Raw genomic sequence first — 22,891 nt, 5'->3', positions numbered from 1 at the left:
TGGGGAAGCCACGGGGCTGAGGCTCCCAGCAGGTGTGCCAGTGAGGCTGCAGGAGCCTGAAAAAGCAGAGCTTTGTACACGGCCTGTTTTTGGACCGAGAAGCTGATCCAAGCTACATTATTATGAAAAGTTATTAACTGATATTCAGTTACAGGATCATGGGCTGAACAAAGAATGAGGCCCAGTGCAGCCAAAAACCATATGGTCTTGGAGGCTGCACACACCTGCAGAGAACAGGCAGGCCTGGTTAGGAACCGTCATCAATTCTAGGAAAGCCATAAAGTTTGGACTTGCTTCATGGCACTTTCTAATTAACTGTGCGGTGAGTTTTCTCCACTTCCTTATAAAGGCCTGTGCCCCCTCCTCCACCCGTCTCTGTCTCCCACGGCCCCGGACATCTGGGGAGAAGGTTCTCCGTGAGACTCCCAGCGCTCAGACCACGGAAGATATTGTAAATAGGAAAACAGCATTTACCTCTGTGTCCAAAGCAAACATAGAGGGGGCTTGTTACAAAGTTATCATAAGGAAATTACCCAAAAGGGGAAAAAATAGTGTTTTTATATAATAGCAAAAACCTGAAAGCCACTTATATTGATTCGGTATAGGAAAGTGGTTAAATCAATCGTATCAACGCATTGACTGGATAAGCAGAGACTAGAAAGATGAACGCAAATCCTACGTGATGACATGGAAAAAGGCTTGTCATATAACGTTCAGTTGAAAAACAGTAGATGCAGAGATGTATGTCTGCTCTGATTCTGCTGGTAGAATGACATCTTTATGTGGCTCTGAGATTTAGAATAGGGTGGCAAAAACTGAGGGCAGCTTGGCTCACTGGGGTGGTGGGATTGTGGATCGTTTTTTCTTGCCTTTTACAAAGAATTTTGTTAATGCTTCTGTAATGTTTGCATAATGCACATTTAAAAATAAAATGAAAAGGAAAATAAAAGTAAAAATTATTATTTTAAAAAGCGGGGTAGAGGTAGAAGAGAAACATAGATAGACAAGGCAGGCAGAGCCAAATCTACTCCAGTTTTCCAGAATGCAGCCACATGAAGAGACTTTCGGGAGGAAGAATTCATTTTTCGTCACTGCTCATCCACGTGAGAAAGAAGAAAAGAAATGAAAAGTGTGTTGGAAGGAAGCAGAAGTTTCCACCAGCTTCTGCTCTGGGTGGGGCAGTGATTTGACCCTAGAGATGCTGAAGTCATTGGTTGGCAGTTACCAGGGTGTGGCTGTGCCTGAGTTTACTCCATTTAACCTCTGCAATGTGGGCTGGTCAGGAAGATAAACACCCACCAAGTGCAAAACAAGGCCCCCAGTGCCTGGGCAGATGCATGTGCCCCAACAGCTGCTGGCGGAGAATGGCAGGGGGAGATTTACCAAGAATTCCCAGAAAGCGACCCTTGGCCCCTCTCAGCTGGGAGCCCTGCTCTGGGCCAGGTTCCCTGGTGCTTTACTGGAAGGTCTGGCCACTAGCTGCCTGCATCCCAGCCCACACTGTGCTTCACAAAAGGAATTACTTCAGAGGAACTTAGAATCTTAAAAGATACATTTCTGCTGTCTCAGGATTGGTGTGAACCTGGAGTTGGGGGCCAGTCACTTGTATTAAACATGAAGAATGAATAAATATGCCTTATATTTAAATTCAAGAGACTCCTCAAAGGAAGCAAACTCATCTTGGGGCTGGGTTTTCCTTCTTTGTCACTCTGGGTGTGAAAGGAGGATTCAGAGGACAGGGTTGTGCCTTTCAAGGAGGAGCACAAAGTGTGGGGTCCCCGCCCCTCCGCCCTCCTGTGCTTTGGAGGACGAGACAAGAGACAAGCTTACAAAATAGCTCATATTCCAGCCCCAGAAGGGAGGCAGCCCCACTGTATAGTATTTCCAGTTAAGGGAAACACATAAATGTTCAAGAAACAGCCTGGAACAATCAGGGCTATAATTCTTGGCTGCAGCAAACAGAAGGGAGGGAGCAGAAGGGGCCACGCAAGAGTAATTAGGCAATTGCTGACCACGGCTCTGAACCTGCAGTCGCTGATAAACACAACATAAATTTTTTAAGGGGCCACGCTGCATGGAGCACAACTTTGATATCTGAGATGCAGCCAGATTTTGCCCTTATGAGGAATCAACTCAAAGCTTGTAAAATACACCTGCGATTCTAGCAGGATCTTTTCCAGGCAAATGTGCTCACTGCCTCCTTGCTGCCCTGCAGTTTGTAACTGCCATTTGCATGTCTTCTTTTGAGGAATTGGCCTCTTGGTGCTTTGGGGATGCTTTAGAGACAGTGAGGAAAAATAGTTCTACCAGTTGCTGCCTCTCAGTCACTCGGGAGTGATATTAAATCTGAGGGTAGTTAACACTCCCTCGAAAAATGAAACTGAGCGATAAAAGTCTTTCTTAAGCCCTCCAAGATTCTCTACTTTCAAGTATCTCGAATCTTTTAAAAAACCTCTCTCTTGCTCTCATGTCATGGCATTTGTCTTTGGGTTTCAGTAGACGGATGGAAAAGAGCATCTTCATGGGGTTTTCCACCGGAAGTAGGTCCAAAGGAAGAAATCCTGCATTCCCAGAATAGAGTGGTCTTTCCTACCCTTTGGTCAAAGCTTCCCAAACTCCTGCATCTCATAGCTGAACATCTTGAAGAAAAAAAGAAAAAGAAAAACTAGGAAAATCAAATGTAAAACATGATAGATTTGATGTATAAGTCATACTGAAGAAACAGGCAACCTAGTACTAGATTTTATGATCATTGCAGATGTGCTGGCTTCCAGAAAGTACTCCCACCCTCTAGCGGAAATGCCCTGCCCTCTATTTCCAAATGTGCAGCTCCTACCTATTCCTCCGTGGTCGGTTTCTAACGCCTCATCCTCCTCCAAGTGTTCTGTGATCTTCCCATGCCACAGGCACAAGAGATTTCACCGAGCTCTGGTTACAAGCACAGGCTCTGCAGCCAGACCCCCTGCACTCTCATCTCAGCAATGCCACTGGACGTCTGCGGGCAAGTCGCTCAACCTCTCTGTGCCCCAGTCTCCTCGCCTACAAAATAAAGATACAAACAGCATCTATATAGTTTTTTAAATTGAGTGTGTCCACGCGTGAGAAGCTGTTGCAAGAGTGCCTACCTAGCATACGGTAACCACTCAACAAGGATCAGCTACTATGATTGCTCTATTATTACCTATGTCTATTTCTCACAGGGTTATCTTGATGCTTTCTATTGGCATTTTTGTAAGATTTTTTTGCCTTGGATTCTTCTTATTTGAAACCATATCTTAAGTTCCGTCCTTTAAGGAGTGATTTGGTGCTCTATTTTATTTTCTTAAAGTAATCTAATAGAAAAGAGGGATTGACAAATAAACATAACAGCAAATGAAAATGATGTCCCAGCTATACGGTCTCCCTGACGTCTGGAATCGTGGTATAGAGAAGGGAACATAAAAGAAATATCACAGAGGAGTGGAGTTGTGAACAGGATATGTAAGAAGGGACGGGCATGAACTGAGGAGAGCGGGGAAAAGATTGCAGGGCACTCCAGGTCAAGGAACGATGTGTGGAAAGGCAGGTGCCGCCAGGCCAGGTGTGTGCAGGGTAGGGGATTGGGGCAATGGTGGAAAAAAGATTCACCAAGACTCTAGGCTCAGGGAGCACTGTAATTTCCACATCCTCTGTGATTTCCCGGGGGCAGCTCTCCACCGTGCCCCGTTCCTTCCAAAGCAGAGTCACTTTTGCCAAGGGCAGAGGAGAACAAACCCATGGGCCCCTGCACTACTCGCTGGCACCCCCTTGATGACACGTGCTGCCCTCCTCAACCTGCACTCCCACCATGCACTCCCCGGGGAGCTTTGAGCCCTCAGGCAACGCAGCGTCCCTGTGGGTCCCCCTCGGGTGTCAAGGCAGATGTTCTCTCCCATGCCAGTGGCAAGAATGGGCAGGCCCCTGAGGGGCTGCTTGCCTGCTCTCCCCCTGTGTCCAGTGGGTCAGGTTCCCAGCACTCTGAACCACTCTTGAGGCTAGGACTTAAAGACGGCAACCCGAGTGGGTATGCCCATCTGCCAACACTTCGGGAATGGATAGGATGCCCAGGGTATCAGAGCTGGTGAGAGCACCAAAGATCACCTGGTTGAGCCTCTCATTTTAGAAATGTGGAAAAGGAGGCTTGAAGACATATGAGCTGCCGCATGTCACTCAGCAAGTCTGCTGCAAAGCTGAGGCTGCGTCTGGGCGCTGTGCCTCCAGTCCTGGGCTCTTGTCACTCCTTTATCCTATGGGAAATGCCACTTCCAATCTCAGATGCTGTTGTTTTCTTCTTTCCTCTGGTCTCATTTCCCGTATTGAAATTATATTGAGGTTTAATAAGCAGAATGTCAAAAGCATTTAGAACTATGATCTCCAAACTCTTTTGACCATAACCCACAGCAAAAAATAAATGTTTATCATGTCCCATACACATTGATTATATGACTGAATCAAAGAGTTTATGATACAGTTCTTATACTTACTAATTATGATGCAAATGGTATTTTCTATTGTTTGAAATGCTGGTTGGGCCCACTAAATAGAATTAATGATAGACAATTTAAAAAGCATTGACTTAGGAAGTATCTTCATGTGGGAACCACACAAAAGCAGATGCTGAGATGAGGGCTGTGTGCAGGTAACTTACTCAGCAGGTGAGTCTGGGAAACATATCTGAGGAGGTGAGGAAAGTGAGAAGGGAAGACAGAAAAGCCACAGGTCACTTGTGTAGGCAAACTGGGCCTTAGTCCCACTAGGACCCTCTAAGGAACTGTTTACAATGTGTAAACCAGGGATGGGGAGGCAGGGGTACTTATCCAAGGACTCCACTGGCTGTGGTTGAAGATTTCTGCTGAAAACATTAAATCTGTGGAACTTCAGTCCTGCTCTGGGAGAGGTGAGTTGCTCCCTTGGAGCCACAGAAAGTTCTCGGGCAGAGAGAAGTAGAGAAGAGCAGAGGGTCTAGGTGCTTGGCATGGGAAGCTGTCAGTGGCAGGTGAACTCAGAGCTGGATAGAGGGTCCTTGGAGACCAGCAACAGCATCTTCTGCAGAAACAGCCCATTGCCTCACACTGTTGTGCCCTCCCCATAAACCATCCTTACTAGATTTCAAAACGAGAAAGCCAAGAAGTGCCAAATGAGTAGGAAAGAAAGGGTTAACAAAACGAGAGATGCTGTTAGACTCAGTTAACTCAGAAAAAATACCAAACACTCCCTTCTCATTTTTCACTTTATTGTAATATCGCTGACTTAAAGAAAAGATGAGGAGAAAATTAACTGCAATCTGTAATCAAACTGTGTAGATATTGCTGCTTGAAATGTTATGATCTGAAATGTCTATGACAATAAATCCAAACGTTAATGACATAAAGATTTTTGACTACCGAGTTTTCTTCCTCTACTTTGGGTTTTCTACCCACTCTCCAGCAGTGGGTGTCCAACAACGAGCCCCCTCCGTGAAACTTGGGCTTGCAGAATGACCCAGGAAACCGAACAGAAGGCACCAGCATATTTATAATCTAAAAGTCTTTGAGGTTGAAAGACTCCATGTAATTACAAATTGTCATCATAATGCAAATATGTCTGGATAGACAAGTCCAAGGGAAAACTGCATTTTCACCAAGGACCAAGCCCTCTCATTCGTTGATCAAATACACATTTTGAATTTCCCAAGCCTGGCATGTTCACACCCCAGCATGTGCGGTCCATCTGGAACACATGATCGGTGGAGGCAGACAGGCTACAGAGCTGCTGGGGAAAGAGATGTGGACCTGGACGCTAGGCCTGCTTCTGCCCACAGCAATGTGACCTTGGACAAGCTCTCTGAATTTGTTTTTTCTGAATTGTGCAATCACTTTGAAGGGTAAGAAAGGGCTGTATCTTAGTCCGGGATAAGGGATCAAACAGAATTGCATCGTCTCTTAGTTGCCTAACTTGGGATGTCCCACTTTGGTCACTGCCCTGACCTTCCCATCCCATCTTCAAATGCATGAACTGTACAAATGAAACTAGACAATGGAAAAATATCAGTTTATTCAAAGAGAATTCTCTGCCCACCTCTTTGTAATCTTGCTTAAGCTCCATATCAAATCTGAACAAATGGATATGCTCTTCTTATCCTTATTTCTATTGTCGCTGTCACCATCTACTACCATAGCAGCACACTAATTGAATACCTGCAGTGTACAAAACATCGTGCCAAGTAATCAGTGGAAATACAGGGGCTCTTAGTCATGGTTCTCAAGAGGATTTTTTTTGAAAGATACAAATCAAATATATAACTAGAAATGTAACAACATGAGCAGCCAGAGGTTGAAAATGCCCTCCTGGTGAATAAGACTAACACCCTTTGCTTTGAACCACCCTTGCCGTCACCCGTCCCTCATCTTCCAGTATGTACAACCAATTCTTCTCCACTGGACAGTCCCACCAGATCTTTGAATGGCTCAAGTATTTTCCATTCAAAACAAAACCCTCACCAGGATTGCGTTCTGACTGCCACCGTTCTCAGGCTAACATCTCAAAACAGTCATCAGACTCACTCTCTCCACTTCCTCCCTTCTCACTTACTCCGTAACCTCTTCCAACCTGACTGCCACCCAGAATACAGCTGGCATTAGGGTTGCCGGGGACCAGCCTGCTATGCAATCCAAGGAACATTTCACGGTCCTCATTCTTCTTGACTTCTCAGCAGCTTTTGACAGATCACTCCCTTCTTTTATTCTTAAATAAGCTTCTTTATTGACATAGAAAATAATGTGGAAAAGTGCAAAAATCATGAACATAAATGTTTACAAAATGAACATGCCTCTATAATCACCCTGTGGATAAATGGGACAGCACCATATCCCTAGAAGCCCCTGCCTTTGCCGTCCCCTTCTAGTCGCTACTCTTGCTGAGAGGTAACCTCAAACAGTGGGTGCTGTGGGGTACCCTCAACCCCCTCCAGGACTGAAGCTACTCATTCATTGCCCCCAGCTACTGGGAGTGCTGTCGGCCAACAGCCCTTAGCCCAGTCGCCCTCCAGGACTTCCCCTGGGTGAAGAGAGCCTTGCCGGAGGTCCTGCACCGTCCCCGGGGGTGTCTCATAGTCAATGACTGGTTGGCGTGTCAGTGACTGAGGTGTAAAAGCCTGGTCCCCTCACTCCAGTCAGCACAACTCTGAAGAGCCGTTGCAGCTCCAGAACTCCCTGTTAGGTTAGCTGAGGCCCTGCTTGTGACTTCGTCACATTTCCTTACAGGTGTTGACCCTCAGATCACAACCTGATAAACTTCCTGCACACAAATCTCTGCTTCCTGGGGAACCCAAGATGTGGCACCAGGAGCCTAACTGCTAATATCACAGATTCACATGATTTTGAACTTTATGATGAATGGAATTGTACAGTGTATACTCTTTTGTGTCTGGTGTCCTTTGTTTGACATTCTGTATGTGAGGTTTACACGGGTTGTTGTGTAAAACAGTAGTTTGTTGTTTTTCATTCTGGTATTATTTATGGTATTTTTTAAATAAACGTACCTGAGTACATTTGCAATTATATTATTTATGGTCTTTTAGGTCTTTTCTAATTTCTGGTTATTATGAGTAATGCTCAGATGAACACTGTGTACCTATGTTTTGGTGCACATAAATAAGAATTTCTGTTGGGTGTACACCTGAAGGTGTAATCTCTGTTATATAAAGTATATTTATGTCCAGCTGCAGTGGGTATCGCTAAGGAGCACTCAAAGTATTTGCACCAACATACTACACTTAGCCAAGCAGGAGAGTTCAAGTTTATTTGTCATCTGGACCTCCAGAGAAAAAAGTTTGCCAACCCCTGTTCTAAGCCAAAGAATGAGAGGAACAAAATTTCTAAGGCAGAAAAGTATCTGAGGAAGGGTAAGAATACCAGTTTGTTTAGGTAGATAAGACTGGATAGAAAAATACGAGTTAGATCAGACATCAACAAACTTTTTCTGTAAGGGGCCAGATAGTAATTTTAGGCTTGGCAGGCAATATGGTTTCTGTTGCAACTACTCAACTCTTTTGAGCCATTGGAGTTCAAAAGCAGTCATAAACAATGAGCAAAAAAACAAGAATAGGTATGTGTTGATAAATTTTATTTAGGGGCACAGAGATTTGACATCATGTTGTCACAAAATATTACTCTGCATTTGATTTTGTCCAACCATTAAAAAAATGCAATAACCATTCTTATCTCAGAGTAAACAAAAACAGGCAGTGGGTTGCACTTGGCCCATGGGCCCATAGTTTCCTTTTTTGTAGATTGTTGAGGTCTAACTAAAAAATCTGAACTTTATTTGGTAAGCAAAATATTTAGGATTTTTGAGGAAGAGCGTGATGTGCACAAAGCAGTATTTTAGAAAAACCGAGGTGATTGCAGTATTTAGGATGGACTGGAGAGAAAGAGATTGGAAGTGGGAGGCACAGTTAGGAGTCAGCCTCGGTAGACCTAGGAAGGGTCAACGAGGATGTGTTACCTAGTGGCGACACAGCGAGTATAGCAAAAGAGACGGGTGTGTGCAAGAAGATATCAGGAAGAAGTAAGAAAAAGATTTGGTTGCTGATGACAGAGAAAGAAAGAAGACTCAGTGCTGAGCATGGCAGGCAGGCTGAATGAGAGCCTGATGATGAAATGGTAGAGAAAGTGAGCTCAGTATTTAGGGCATAGTCACTGGAGCCAAAAGGCCTGAGTCTAAAACCTGGCTTCCCGATTTACCAGTGGTAATCTCTCTGTTTCCTCCTCTGCAAAACAGGATTGATGACAGCATCTGCTTCGTGAGGTTGTTATGAGGATCAAATGAGTTAATTCATATAAAATGCTTAGTACAGTGCCTGACACAGAACATGCGTGCAATGAGGGCTGGCTCATTAATTCTATAGTTTCATTCAAAAAACAACAAAGTGAAAGTGTTAAAGATACGAAGTAAGTTTAAGGAAAAAAGTATTATCTGGCTGTAGATGGGTGTGTTTCAGCTCACCCTGGGCAGCAGACAGAACACAGAGAATGGAGGCTCAGAAAGGCGGAAGGCAGTCCTAGAGACAGCAACTTGGTTCCACTCGTGGATGAAAAGACTGGAAGATCAAAGGTGTAAATATAAAAGCACACATTGTGGTCAAGGCTCAGGCACCAGTTGAATCTCTTCTGTCTCTCTTAGTAGCTATGAACCCTCGGGAAGAAGGGTTATTAACTGCTCTATACCTTAGCTTTCCCATCTGTGAAATGGGCATAACCATAGTGCTCACTACATGGAATAGCTGCAAAGATTAAAAAAGTAAATGTGAGGCCCAAACAGAACCTACCACAAACTGAGTGTTCACTAAATGGTGACCTTATTATTATTAAGACCACATTTTAAGGAAACTAGAGAATAGGAAAGCTCCAGGAAAGGAAGGTCCCAAAGGCATAAAGGAATTTGCTTGACATTGTGTTTGCAGGAATTCTCTATCTTCATCTACTACACTGCATCAGGGTTAGGAAGAATGATTTTCTGAGAACTTGGTTAACATTTTTAGGATCCACAGGCAAAATCACAAACTTTGCATTAAAATGGTGTTGACCTAAATCTGCAAAATGGCGATGTCTTCGGGAGCAGCCCCTGGTGGTTTCAAGTGGCATCGATTGGGCTGCCTGGAAAATCCTCTGACTTACAGCAATCTCCTCCTCAGCGAGGCTGGCATAAAGCCCCCAGCTCGCTCCCTGTCAGTTCCGGCGGAGGAGGGGCTGCCGTCACTGAGAGAAGCATCAGCTCAGCCTGGCGCTTGCGTTCAGCTCTGTCTCACATCCCTCGGAATCTCACACCACGACGTTGCTCATCTTCTAATCCACGATGACTGAGGGTTATTTCTCCTTAGGCTTCTTAATTTGCTGCTTAGAAAATGACACTGGGGGGAGGCAATTAGTGTTGTACACTTTTGAAGAGAAAATTGCAGCCTAGCCTACTCAGGCTGCATGGGTCAGGGATTTCCTCAGCATCTCATTTGATCCTTCTTTTTTCTTTTTTCCATAGCCCCGTTTCAATCCATCTGGCTCCTTAAAACTCTGAGAAGACATCCTGGTGCCATGTTTAAAATTTATAGAAGCAACACTCGGCAAAGAAGAAGAACCTGGGTGTAAGGAATATAGATGACAGTCCCCTCAAATAAGATTGGCTTCCGCAAGATTTTCCCTGTCCTTACTAATTGATAAACACCGTGTATGCATTTTTGGAGAGACAGAGTGTGTATGTGTGTGTGTGTCTGTGTTGAGGGGGGAGGCTGGACAAGGAGAAGGGATTGATTTGGGAGACTTTCTTTTAAAATTTTCTTAGTGATTACAGCCTCTCTAACGTCACCTTGGTTATTTCTGGAAAAGTCATAGTGGAAATATCTGCTAAGCCAGTCAAATAAAACTGATGGGAAAGTCAAAAGGGTATAGTCAGTGCAAGTCAGAAAATTCCATCTTAGAAAGAGACCACGAGGAAGAGACTCTAGGACCTACCTGTGGGGGTCTTTGGCTTTGCCTTCTCCACTTGTGGAGGCAACAGAATGAGCCAGAAGCTGCCTCGGCCTCTTCTCTCTGACCACTGCTTCTGCCTACACTCTGACCGACTACCTGACAGGACTGTTGTGTGCCTGAACACCCACGTCGTTGAAGCAGAGCTGCAGCTGGTGTGTTCAGGGCCCTTCTCTGACTTCTTCAGTCCAGATTCCATGCTTCCTGGCTCTCACGGTTCACAGGACACAATCCTCCACCTGAGACGTGGTCCCCACCGCAGACCCTTGGTGACACTTGGATGGCCCCTTTACCTTCACAGGACGTGGGATATGCATCTTTGGCTGATTTTGGTGGCAGAATCATCTTATAGATTGTAGATGAAGTAAGCAGGGTCCAGAAAGCTTGCTTTCCTTGTCACAGGTTTTATGACAACTCCGTGTGGAGCCTAGGCACCCTAATGTTATGATGGTGGTGGGGTGAGTTCTCTCTCACTGCCCACAGCTGCTTTCTCTTGTCCCTGCAGCTCGTTCCTGAAAGCTTGATTGCTTTGTGCCTGGCTTCTGGGCTGAGAAAAACCATCCCTCTTGTAGCCCTAGCATCTTTCCCAGAAGGTCAAGGTAATAATCCAGGCCAAAAGCACACTCCTGAGACTCAGTCCCCAGAGGTTTGCTCTCTTAAGAGTACAGTATGTATTAAAGGAGAGAGAATAAAAGTGTCATCTATCTCCAAATATGTGGGCATGCTATTGATTGTCATCAGTGAGGAGTGCAGCCTCAGTGAGCAGAACAACCTTTTCTCCCCTGATGGATTTCTGTGTTTCTGGAAATCAGTCAGACCACTCTGCTAACAGGGCCTGGTTCTGGATTCCATAATGCTTCGAGTGGTTTACCCAGCGGAGTCCTTCAGTCCTACAATTAAATCTTCCCCAGAGGCCCACCCCACCCCCCCATTAACTTTCTCACTCATAAATCCAACATTGTTTTGTCTGAAATACAGCAGATTTGCTTTCACTTGAATTTGAATTTGAAGTGGGAGGTTGTAAGGGTGAGGTCTGGACTCTGAGAGTAAGTATAAGTTATAATTATATTTCTTCACGTTATGCCTTTGATTATGTTTTGATTTGATGGATCACATACCCCCTACTGCACACGGCAGGAGCCTTTGCCAAAACTAAATACACATATTTTCATTAACCTTCCCTGTGACTTCCCAGAAATATCTTTTGAGAAGTCTCCCCAGTGTTCCGTGACAGAATCTCTTGCTAAAATCTTACCTCAAAGCCAGAAAATTACTAGTAAAAAATACTTTCTAGAGACCTTGGGACACTGCTAACACAGGATTTATTGAGGGCCACTGGCGTGATCACTTTGACTGAGCTAATAATTTGCTTTCTTCAAATACCAGGAAAGACTGACATTTGCCTTCCCAAAGTGATTTCTCCTTTGACTAAATGGGTGAACGCTGAATCATCAAATTATTTGAGCTTGTATTATGATGACCTCAAGGTCACAGTATCTGAATCCAGTAACCACTTCCTTGTTACATGACCACAGATAACATCACTTCCTGTCTCAGTTTTCACAACTGTAAAATGATAAGCAGAGAGCTCCATTTAAGCCCCCAAATTGCCAATCGATACTCATAACTGGTAGGCTGGGATAACTATTATTAAGAAATACTCAATAATGTCGATAATGATAACTGTTATTTCTAGCACTGGTTTGGCTTGAGTTGATAGGCATGGAAGAAATGTTTTGTTGTAGGGGCTAAAAGAAGAGAATGAGAGTTGGGGGTGGTCATACATTTATTTGAGTGTTTCAGTGCCCGTGTCCCTCAGAGAGTGTGGAAAGACTGGTCGCGTTGTGTGGAGGAGAGACTATTACTGTTCCCACCCCATCTCTTAAGCTGGTCTTGAGTTCACTGAAAAGTAGGGTCAGAATAGCAGTTGAAGAAGCTTGCTTTTCTAGAGACTTTGTGAGGCTCTGGACGAAAAAGGTGCTGCTTTGGGGCCTGGAGACCTTGAGCTGACAAGAATGCCAGTATCCCCATTGCTATGTGGAACCTGGTCTCCCCAACACCTTGACAATTGACAGCAACATTAGAGATAGGAAGATGGCACTGCAAATGAACACGGGCATTTCCACGCAGCACCAGTGGGGTTAATGGTAGGACGGTGGGCTGAAAGTATAGCTGGAGCAGAGAGAAAGTCCATGGCTCACATACCGCCCCCAAGCAGGTGGGAGATTCTCTTTAGGAGCATCAGGAAATATCTGGAAGGAGGAGACTTGAGGTGGCTGAGCAAGGTGAGAAAACTGGAGACTTCATTAGCAAGTAGGGAGAAGAAACTCAGGGTTATCAATGTCATTGAGCTTTTACTTGTAGCTGCAGAAAATAAGTAAAAAGTGCTTTAAGTATTTTTAAAAATAATCAGAAACCAACTAATCATAAATGTGTAGGTCAATTTCTGGATTCTATTCTGTTTTATTTTTCTGTATGTTTAGATTTATGCCAAGATTTCATGTCTGGCTTACTGTAGCTAAGTAAGTCCTAAAATCAGGTAAAATAAGACCTCAGAAGTTGTTGGCTTTTTTTTCCACCCACAATTGTTTGGACTGAGTAATAAAAATAAAATCCTAAGCCCCTCAACTGACTGAACAGACTCTCACTTGGCCAAGGGGACCCCGGAAAAACCTTAAAAACTGAGTTCCTGGCCATCATGGGCTGGGAGGTTGGACACGCTTAATTCTACTCCCTCCCTTGCTAACCAACACCAGGCTTTCTTTCCCAAGGTTAAACAGAAACCAGCCCTTTGGAAAGACTTGCTCCTCCACTGATTTCAACCAACCTTGTGACTGCCCCTCCCGTTTGCAGCTTTGACAAAACAACCCACCAGCTTTCCTTCCTGATAACACCATCAACCATGGAGTAGTTCTGGCCAATGTATATTCACCTTTCGATGTCAGAAGGTCAAAAGCTCCACCCTTGGATCATGCTAACGCCACCATTTTTGAACATGGGACCCGTGAAGAGGCATGAAGCTCAGTTGTGCCTGTGCATGTTTCTTCTTTCATAAATATTCATGACTCCTCCTATAGCATATTAAATATTGATATTCCACCACCCCACTCAGCATAAATTCCTATTCCCTTTAGCCCTCCCTCAAAGTGCTTGCTCTCAGCTTCTGCTCTAGGCTGTGCTCCCCAGCGTGCATGATGGCAGCCCACAGACTGCAACGTTTTATGAGAAATAAAGCTTTCCTTTCCAAACTTATGAACCCTGTGATTCTTCAGTTGACAGGACTATTCTGGTTCCCTTGCATTTCTGTATAATTTTTGAATCAGCTAGTCAATTTCTAAAAAAAAAAAAAAAAAAGCCTGCTGGGATTTGGATTGAATTTGATTGAAAAAGGTGCCAGAGTAATTCAATGGAGAAAACATAGTCTTTTCAACAAATGTTGCTGGAACAATTGGACACACTTACACTGGGGAGAAACCCCTCAATTCTTACCTAACTATATGCAAAAATTAACTTGAAACGGATCATATAAGAAAAAAACATATGAGAAAGTCTCTGTGATTTTGGGTTAGGGAAAGACTTCTTAAAGAAGACATTAAGCCGGGTGCGGTGGCTCACGCCTGTAATCCTAGCTCTCTGGGAGGCTGAGGCGGGCGGATTGTTTGAGCTCAGGAGTTCGAGACCAGCCTGAGCAAGAGTGAGACCCCGTCTCTACTAAAATTAGAAAGAAATTAATTGGACAACTAAAAATATATAGAAAAAATTAGCCGGGCATGGTGGTGCATGCCTGTAGTCCCAGCTACTCGGGAGGCTGAGGCAGGAGGATCGCTTGAGCACAGGAGTTTGAGGTTGCTGTGAGCTAGGCTGATGCCACGGCACTCACTCTAGCCCGGGCAATACAGTGAGACTCTGTCTCAAAAAAAAAAAAAAAAGAAGACATTAAAAACCAGGGACTGTAAAAGAGACAATCAATAAATTGTACTTCATCAAAATTTAAAACTTCTGCTCTTACTAAGACACTCTTAAGAAAATTAAAAGGTAAGCTACAGACTGGCAGAAAATATTTGCAAAATATGTATCTAACGGAAGACTCTTAGAACTCAATAATAAGACAATAAACAATCCAATAAAATAAATAGGCAATAAAATAAATAATAAGTTGGACACTATCCCAAAGAAGATCTAGGAATAGCAAATACGTGTTTGCAAAGATGCTCAATATCATTAGTCATCAGAATAATGCAAATGAAACTATGGTAAGCTACCACTTCACATCCACTGAAATGGTTGAAATTGCAGACTAAAAATACCAAGTGTTGTTCAGGATATAGAGCAACTGGAATTGTCATACATTGCTGTTAGGAATGCAAAATGATAGCGCTACTTTGGGGAACAATTTGGCAATTTTGTATGATGTTAAATATATACACAGGTGTAACTCAGAAATCCGATTTCAAGGTACTTACGCAAAGGAATTAAAAATATGTATCTACACAAAGATTTATAACATTGTTTTCCACTGGAAGAAGGATATCTTCTTAATATTTGTTTTGCCTTTTTTAAAAAGCTATCATTTTTCTATAAATAATTCCAATTTTAATATTTTGAGTGACTATCTGAATTTTTTGGTTCTTTTTCCCCTTCACATCTTTCTTGAAACTTAGAATACATAAAATAGAACTCTTTCATCAATAGTATCATGGACTCTTAAAGGGTATTATGATTCTTTTTTTTTCCCCCTGAGACAAGGTTTTGTTAGGTAGATATGGAGGGATTCCGGGTCTCCCAGGGACAAAAGTGGGTCCCCTACCCCGTGCTGCCCCACCTTAATCCTGTCCAGAGTGACTGCCATACCTGCGGTAGGGGGGAAACACCCTACAAATCTGCCAATCAGAACTTAGTGAGCCAACTGCTGGAGAATATAGAGGACTCTCTAGCCTGTGGGCCAAGCAGCATAGGTACGATAGAGTCCGGAAACAGCCCACATGCATAGTAAGACTCAGGTCATGAAACTCCCAACTGTCCAGTCAAAGTGGTTCTATGGTAACCTCTGAACCATAGGGAGGTCCCAATCCAGGGACTATAAAACAAGACACAAACCATAACCAGGCCCTTCCTTTTGCTCTCCCTTTGCTGCAACGATGGGTCTGGTCATCATTTGTGGTGTATGTAACACACTCTGTAAACCTGTATCTTGCTCTTGCTCTGTAATCCTATCTTTCTCTCCTCAATAAACCTCATTTTCATGCTTGCCTTACTTTGGTATATCTGGTCATTCTTTGGCCGTGAGCATGCCAACAACCGACATTTCAGACTGAAACCTGACAGTTTCTCTATATTGCCCAGACTGGTTTTGAACTCCTGGGTTCAAGGGATCCTCTGGGAGCCTCAGCCTCTAGAGTAGCTGGGACTACAGGTGTGAGCCACCACGCCCAGTGATATTATGATTCTTGACAGAATAGAAAAGGGATTTCAGACCCAAACTGGTACATATTATTACTATGTGCACATCCTGCCTCCAGCACCCTGAGAAGGTTCTAGATTTTTAGATTTTGTGTGTGTTGCCACCTATGGAACTCCTCAAAACCTTAATGGGGCAATTATAATTCTCACTTCCTTTCATTTTTCTTTCAGATTACTTTTACATGTGAACTGTCCTTATATGTCTAAATATTTAACCACATGAATGGAGCCTTCATCCAGTTGTTTCTTGAGGGTTGGAGTCTCTGTACGTGTGGATCTTGACCCCTGACATCTTTATACACAGAGAACAATGGTCAAATCAGCAGTCATTACTCTTTAGTTTAAGAGGAGGTCAGTCAGGACCATGAGCTGAAAGTCAAGGTAACAAAAGAATTGAGGGCTTCCCTGGGTCCTCTTCACAAGTGAGTGGACTTGATTCCCGTTCATTGGATGTGAGGGATCTGGGGCTATTTCAGGAATGTCAGCAATTTTGCCTGAAAGCAACTTTGATCTTGTTGCCCCTCCCCCATGCTTGGTCATTGACTGGAAACCCGGAGACCAGCTCCAGGGCTACTTCTTAGGAAAGAGCCACTGCTTACTGTTTAAATAAATCTCCCCCTATTGTTCTCTTTTCCTGGAAGAAAAAACACCAGTCTTCCCAACTCCCCTGAGAGAAGCTTCAGCTTCTCATTTTCAAAACTGCTCACTCCAGCTGATGCCCTGTCTAAAACAGAATGCCTCTGAAACTGATCACGAGGGCCAGAGACGAAAAATGAGGGCTGGCCACAACTTCCTCAGGTGATAATTCTCTTCCATCTTCCCCACCCCATCCTTAAACCCAACAGGGATGGGGTTCCCAGTGGCTTTGGAGAATTCCTTTAAAAAGGAGAAGGAGGAAATTTTGTATAATTTCTATCATATTTAGTCATAAGAAGATAATTTTTTTCTCACCCTTTCTTTTAAGCTTTTAACTGTTAATAGTAGCAGTTAATATGAATTAGCCAATGACATTTTAGGCTTCATTTCTTCTGGAAACAGCTAGTTTGTTAACGGTTAAGCCTACAAACCTCCTACAGACATCTGTGAGGATTCTTCACTTGAAAAAAAGTTCTCCAAAATCCTCATGTTTCCACATAAGCAAGGATCAAAGTAAGAATTCAATTGTCTCCTTTTTAATGTTGTTTCTCAAACTATAGCCTGAGTAGAGCCATCTTTCGTTCAAATTCTCCCCACACATTTCGGAGGTTTAAGGGCTGTCATCTATAAGATTTAGAGATTTGCATGCATTTGATTGTGTTTTCAAAAATTAAGAGGCAAAATTCCCTCAGAGCAATTACTGGGACTTGTGTGAGAGTCCCTCACCTTAGGAAAAGAAATCACCAGCACACTTGTTCAAACAAAATCTGTGCCAGTTTTCTTTATTTTATAATCTTATAAAAATGTTTTACTTACACCATGGGATTCTGAACATGTTTATGAACATTTTCCAAATGTTTTGAAGTCCAGGTTTGGGAGCCCAGTAATTGTCAGTTGATGAGTTTGAGGGCACGTTAGCGCCGGGCCCCAGCTTTCCTCTCCTCCTCCCACTCCCCGGGACCCTGTCCCTCACAGATGCTCAATGACCTTGGTGTGCTTGGCTGATTTTGGAGACCGGCTTTGATTTATGAAGCTCTCCCAGGGCAATGTTTGCAAATGAGCTGTTTGCGTGGCCATCAGCCCAGTGGTTTCCACAGTCCTTTCCCACTTGCTGTCTCCTTTATTCCCACAATAGCAAGGCTGGAGAGAGATTGAGGATGTTCTAGCAAGTTCAATTTTCTACTTAATAGAAATTTATCTCACATACTGTCCAATCCATACATAAAAATGTATTGAGGGCTTCCTATTTGTTCTCTGTTAGTATTCAGTAACGCCCTTTAACAAAAAAAAAAAGTATGCTGGCAATATTTAGTCATCTTTTGATGATTCAAAAAGTACATCAGGATCTGTAGTATGTCAGGCTCATTTTACTGAAGCTCTATTATCTCTATTCTTCGTATAGACTGTGGAAGCACTCGATGCTAGATTATGCCAGATTGTCCCAGAAGTTAATTCATACACATATTTATGGAACAAAACATGGCATTCAAAGTTGCAGCAGGCCCCCAACTAATCAAAATGTGTGCTTACAAAACAGAAACATGTGGTAGTAATTATTCAATTTCCAAAGCGTTCACCTTTAGAATTCCTTTGCATGGCATTTAAATTCCCAATTACACCCATCGCTTTACGAACATCCTTCTGGTACATACAGAGTCCACCTTTGCCTCCCTCTGACGTAACCACACACTCACACACACATCCCTATGCACAGAAACACTAACTTGTCTGGCGAACTTCCCTCCCAAGTAGTAGAATCTATAAGAATAAGAGGAAGAAGAATGTCACTGCTCTTCTAGGGTCATTGTGTCTTCCTCCTAGAATCAAAATACGCTGCGCGAAGTCTTTTAGATCACCCAGTCCAATCTCATTTTATGGATGAGAAACCGAGGCCCAGAGAAGTTAAGTCACTTGGCTAAAGTCACAGTTTGTTAGTAGCAGAGCTGTGGCTAGGACCCAAGCCGTGAGCATCACAACCTCTGCTCTTCCCACTAAATTATCTTCCTACATCTTCCCTGGAAAGATAGGTGCTTCTTTTTGCAGAGACTTACAGAGAAGTTGACTTTACAATCTGCCTGAGAAATTCATTTTCCAGGTTTGATAATGCACACTCTCACTGAAGCCCTCCTCTGATTTAATCTAATCAGTCTTGACCATGGTATAGAGAAGAAGTCATGTCAAATGACATGGATCAAGGTGGTCACTATTTAATGCAACATTCTGCTTCTACGCAAACTGGTTATAACAACTAACCCTCTAGGGGTTTTTTAGGGGGGTTGGGTTTTTCTTTTTTTTTTTTCTTTTTCTTTTTGGTTAGACAAGACTGAATATTCTGAATTCCTTCAGCTTTGTCTCAAAACCCTATGTTTTATTCTTCAATTATCTTTATGGACTTCTCAGAAGCCATCTTACATTCTTAGCATCCCTCTTGAATGGCATGGCTCAAATTGAAATATAAGATTGTACCCAGGTCCTGCTCAGCACTGACCTTTGCAGAAAGGTAGCACAGACTTACAATGTTAGCTGTTTCATTTTACAAAATTTTAGCACTTTCCTTTGATTAGGAGGAAATTCCCACAGGATTAAATCATTTCTGCTTCTAGGCATGTGTGCTAAAGCAGCCATCTATTTGGGGCTGTGAATAGAAGCATACAGTTTTCATCATTACAACTATTGTTGCAAAAAACTTCATCTTTAAACTACTTAATATATGACTTTTTAGAGGCCTGATTTGTCTTTTCTTTGAGGTGGAAATATTTGTCACAATCTTGTTCTGCTGCCCAATAAATCAAAATGTTGAGACTCTTGTAATAAAAATAGTTGCTTTGAAGTATAACCTTAAATGTCTAATTTCCTACCAGCAATAATGAGGCTTTCTCCAGCCATTTGGGGGGACTGGGTTTCTTTTTTTTTTTTTTCCTGGCCTTTTGTTTTTCTAACATGTGGGCTGTCTAATGACAGGATTTTATATTCCAGATGTTTTGGCGAGAGAAAGGAGTAAGCAATGGTACACATCTCAGACCTTCATACCACCCAAGTGGCTGCTACGTCACTGGCCAGCGTGAGCCTCTCCAGACAGTCTCTGCCTCCCCCATCCTTTATTTCATGTTGCTAACCCTTTAGTCATCCACACAAAATATGCAGCTATTATGACACAGACATCCAAAGAGCAGGAAAAGAATCTAAAACCACACAAAAGTTAAAACCCATATGGTTTAAATAAGAAGAAAAGAAAGAGATGGTTTAATTAAGTAATAAGACTAGACTCCCTGGTGGTTAATAAGGTAATTTGCCACATGATTAAAGGTACGTATATGCAAGTCGAATGTCTGTGGTAACATTCTCGCTCCAATGAATACCCTTTGGAAGCTGAGATTGTTAGTCACTTAAACACTCTGACTCTTTTCAAAGAAGAGAAGGGGAACAACAAAGAGTCGAGTCACTTTTGGAGTTCTTTCATCGTTATCTCAGTGTTTTCAAAAAGACAGAGGGGACACAGGACGGTAATGGAAGACAACAGTTCAGCGGCAACAGGGCAGTCAGACCTCAGAGTGAACATCTCTTCTCTGTGTTCTCGGCCCTGACACTATAGGGGCATTGTGAGGCTCTCAAGAGAACAGAGACTAGGTCCTGCCCTGACTGTTTTCTGGAATGCATGAACAGGTGCTTAAGGTTTAATAGACTGAAGCCTCCAAGACACTAGCTCATTTAAAAAATGATTCCATTCATTTATTTACCATCTACATTCCTGCTTCTGTCTCTTTCTCATGCACCATATTGTCATGTCTCCACTGCTTCTTGAAGTCTTTTCCCTCCTTGGGGAATTCTCTTTCACAGCTTTGCTATATATTCAGGTGACAGGGCCTGATGCAGACCACCAGAAGCCCCTGCTGCTGGGCAAACACTGAAGGCTGCACAGCTGCTGGGAGTGGCAGGGGCATCTTGTTCCAAAGAACACTGCCAGATACCTGTGTGCTGAGAAGCTGACTAGTACTGTCTGGGTTCCAGGCTCCTGCATGCTCCTACCTGTGCGACCCTAAGGAACCTCACTGCTTCTAATCTGCTCAGTGGAAACAGTGATGTCCTCTCCACTTCACATAGCTGTAGATGCTGTAGTTTGAACTGTTCTATAAACTGTAAGGTGCTATTATACACATGTCACATTACTGACATTGTCTCCTCTCCTCAAGATCTTCCAAACACTCCCAGAGACTTCTTGTCTTGGGGCAAAAAGGTCCCTGCCAGTTCTAATAGTCTATATTCACCATTCATTCACTTATTCAACAAGTAGCTACTGAGTTCAGGCTACTATAGTGAATAGAAACGCAAAATCCCTGCACTCACGGAGCTTACATTCCAGGGGATGACAGCCAACAAATAAGAAAGCAAATAGGATAAGTAGAAAGTGCAATAAATGCTATGGAGAAAATAAATAGGCTGATATAATGGGGAGTCAGTGAGGTGGGAGCTACTTTAGACAGGGGTCAAAGAAGGACACTTGGATGTGGGCATTTATTTCAACTGCAAGACAAAGGACAAGAAAGAGCCGGCTGCATGAAGAGCAGCAAGAGGCCCACTCTAAGGAGAGGGGTGAGGCGTTGGTGTGTGAAACATCTCGGATGGTGAAGAGACAGAAAAGTGGCCGGTGTGCCCAAGGCAGAGCGAGGTCAGAGAAATGGGCAGGGATCAGGTCACATCGGATCCTGCAGCCCACGGTAACAAATGCAAATTTTATTCCAAGAGCAAGGGGAGCTATTAAAGGTGCTAAGCAGGCGTGTGTTGCAATCTAGTGAACATTATTAGAGTATCACACAGGCTACTGTATGGAGGATGGATTTTTAAGGGAGCAAGATGGAAGGAAGAAGACCAAGAATTGAATATCGAAGTAATCCACATGGGCAATGAAAGTGACTCAGGCAAGGAAGATGGTGATGGATGAAGAAAGGAACGAGAAAATTGAAATAGAGTTCGGAGGTAGAGCTGAGAGCACTTATGATGGATCTGAGTATACACGGTATGAACATTACTAGGATTGACTAGATCCTGGGCACAGAAGGAAAAGGAGGAAATTCGAAAGAAGGAGGCGTTCTATTTTGTGTGGCCTGTTCCTCTTTGGGAAAACTGTGTTTGTAGACCTCTCAATTAGCCCCCTCAATGTCTTTTGACACACAGGGAGAGGTGACATCTCTAAATAAACCCTGTCCTGGCCACATATGGCTAGGTAAATGAAAATCAATACATTGATTCCTTTGAAAGGGCACAGGAAACCAAGATGTGCTCCAGACACAAGATAATCTTGTTTCTAGCTGACCCACAGACGCCTCAATTCAATTAGTGTTGTCTCTATCTAGCCAGAACCTAACTCAGACATCTTAAAACCACTTGGGCTTTTTCTAGACACCCTAAAGTCAAACAACTACACCAGGAAAAACATGAGAATTCTAGCACTCTGTGTTCACTCATTCTCTCTCTCTCCTAACTTTTATTTTGAAATAATTAGAGATTTACAGGAAATTGCAAAGATAGGACAGAGAGTTCCCATGCACTCTTCACCCAATTTTCTCAGTGTTCCATCTTGCATAACTATAGTACAATATTAAAACCAGGAAATTGACATTGGTATAATGTGTGTGCATAGTTCTATTCCATTTTATCACATGTATAGATAGATTCCTGTAACCACCATCACAGTTAAGATACAGATCACCACAAAGATCTGCTGGTGTCAACATTTTACTAGTTTGAGTGAAGTAGAGATACCTTGTTTCCCTTTAAGTCTCTTCACTCCACCCACCCTGGCTATTTACTACACAATTGTCTCAAATATTTCCTCTACCTGTATTGAAATCTACATCAATCAATGTCATGCTTTTTGCTTTGACTGTCAAACATAACTTAGAAAACTTAAGAGTAGAGGGAAGGTCCATTGTATTTGCTCATATTTTTACTCTTTCCATTGTTCTTTCTTCCTTCTGGATGTTCCGATGTTCCTTCTTTTAACATTCCCTTTCTGTTTCAAGAACTTCCTTTAGCCATTCTTTCAAGGTGGGTCTGTTAGTGACAAATTCTCTTAGTTTTCCTTCTTATGAGAGTGTCTTGATTTCTCTGCCTGAAGGATAATTTCACAGGATATAGAATTCAGAGCTGACAGTTATTTTCTTTCAGCTCTCACAAAATGCTGTGCCTCTTCTTTCTGGCCTCCATGGTTTCTGATGAGGGATCAGCTGTCATTTCCTATGTAGGTAAAGTGGCATTTCTCTCTCTGCTTTCAAGATATT

This window comes from Propithecus coquereli, unplaced genomic scaffold, assembly GCF_000956105.1.
Source record: "Propithecus coquereli isolate 6110/MARCELLA unplaced genomic scaffold, Pcoq_1.0 Scaffold9, whole genome shotgun sequence".
In the NCBI taxonomy this organism is placed as follows: domain Eukaryota; kingdom Metazoa; phylum Chordata; class Mammalia; order Primates; family Indriidae; genus Propithecus; species Propithecus coquereli.
This window is presented reverse-complemented; position numbering follows the sequence as displayed.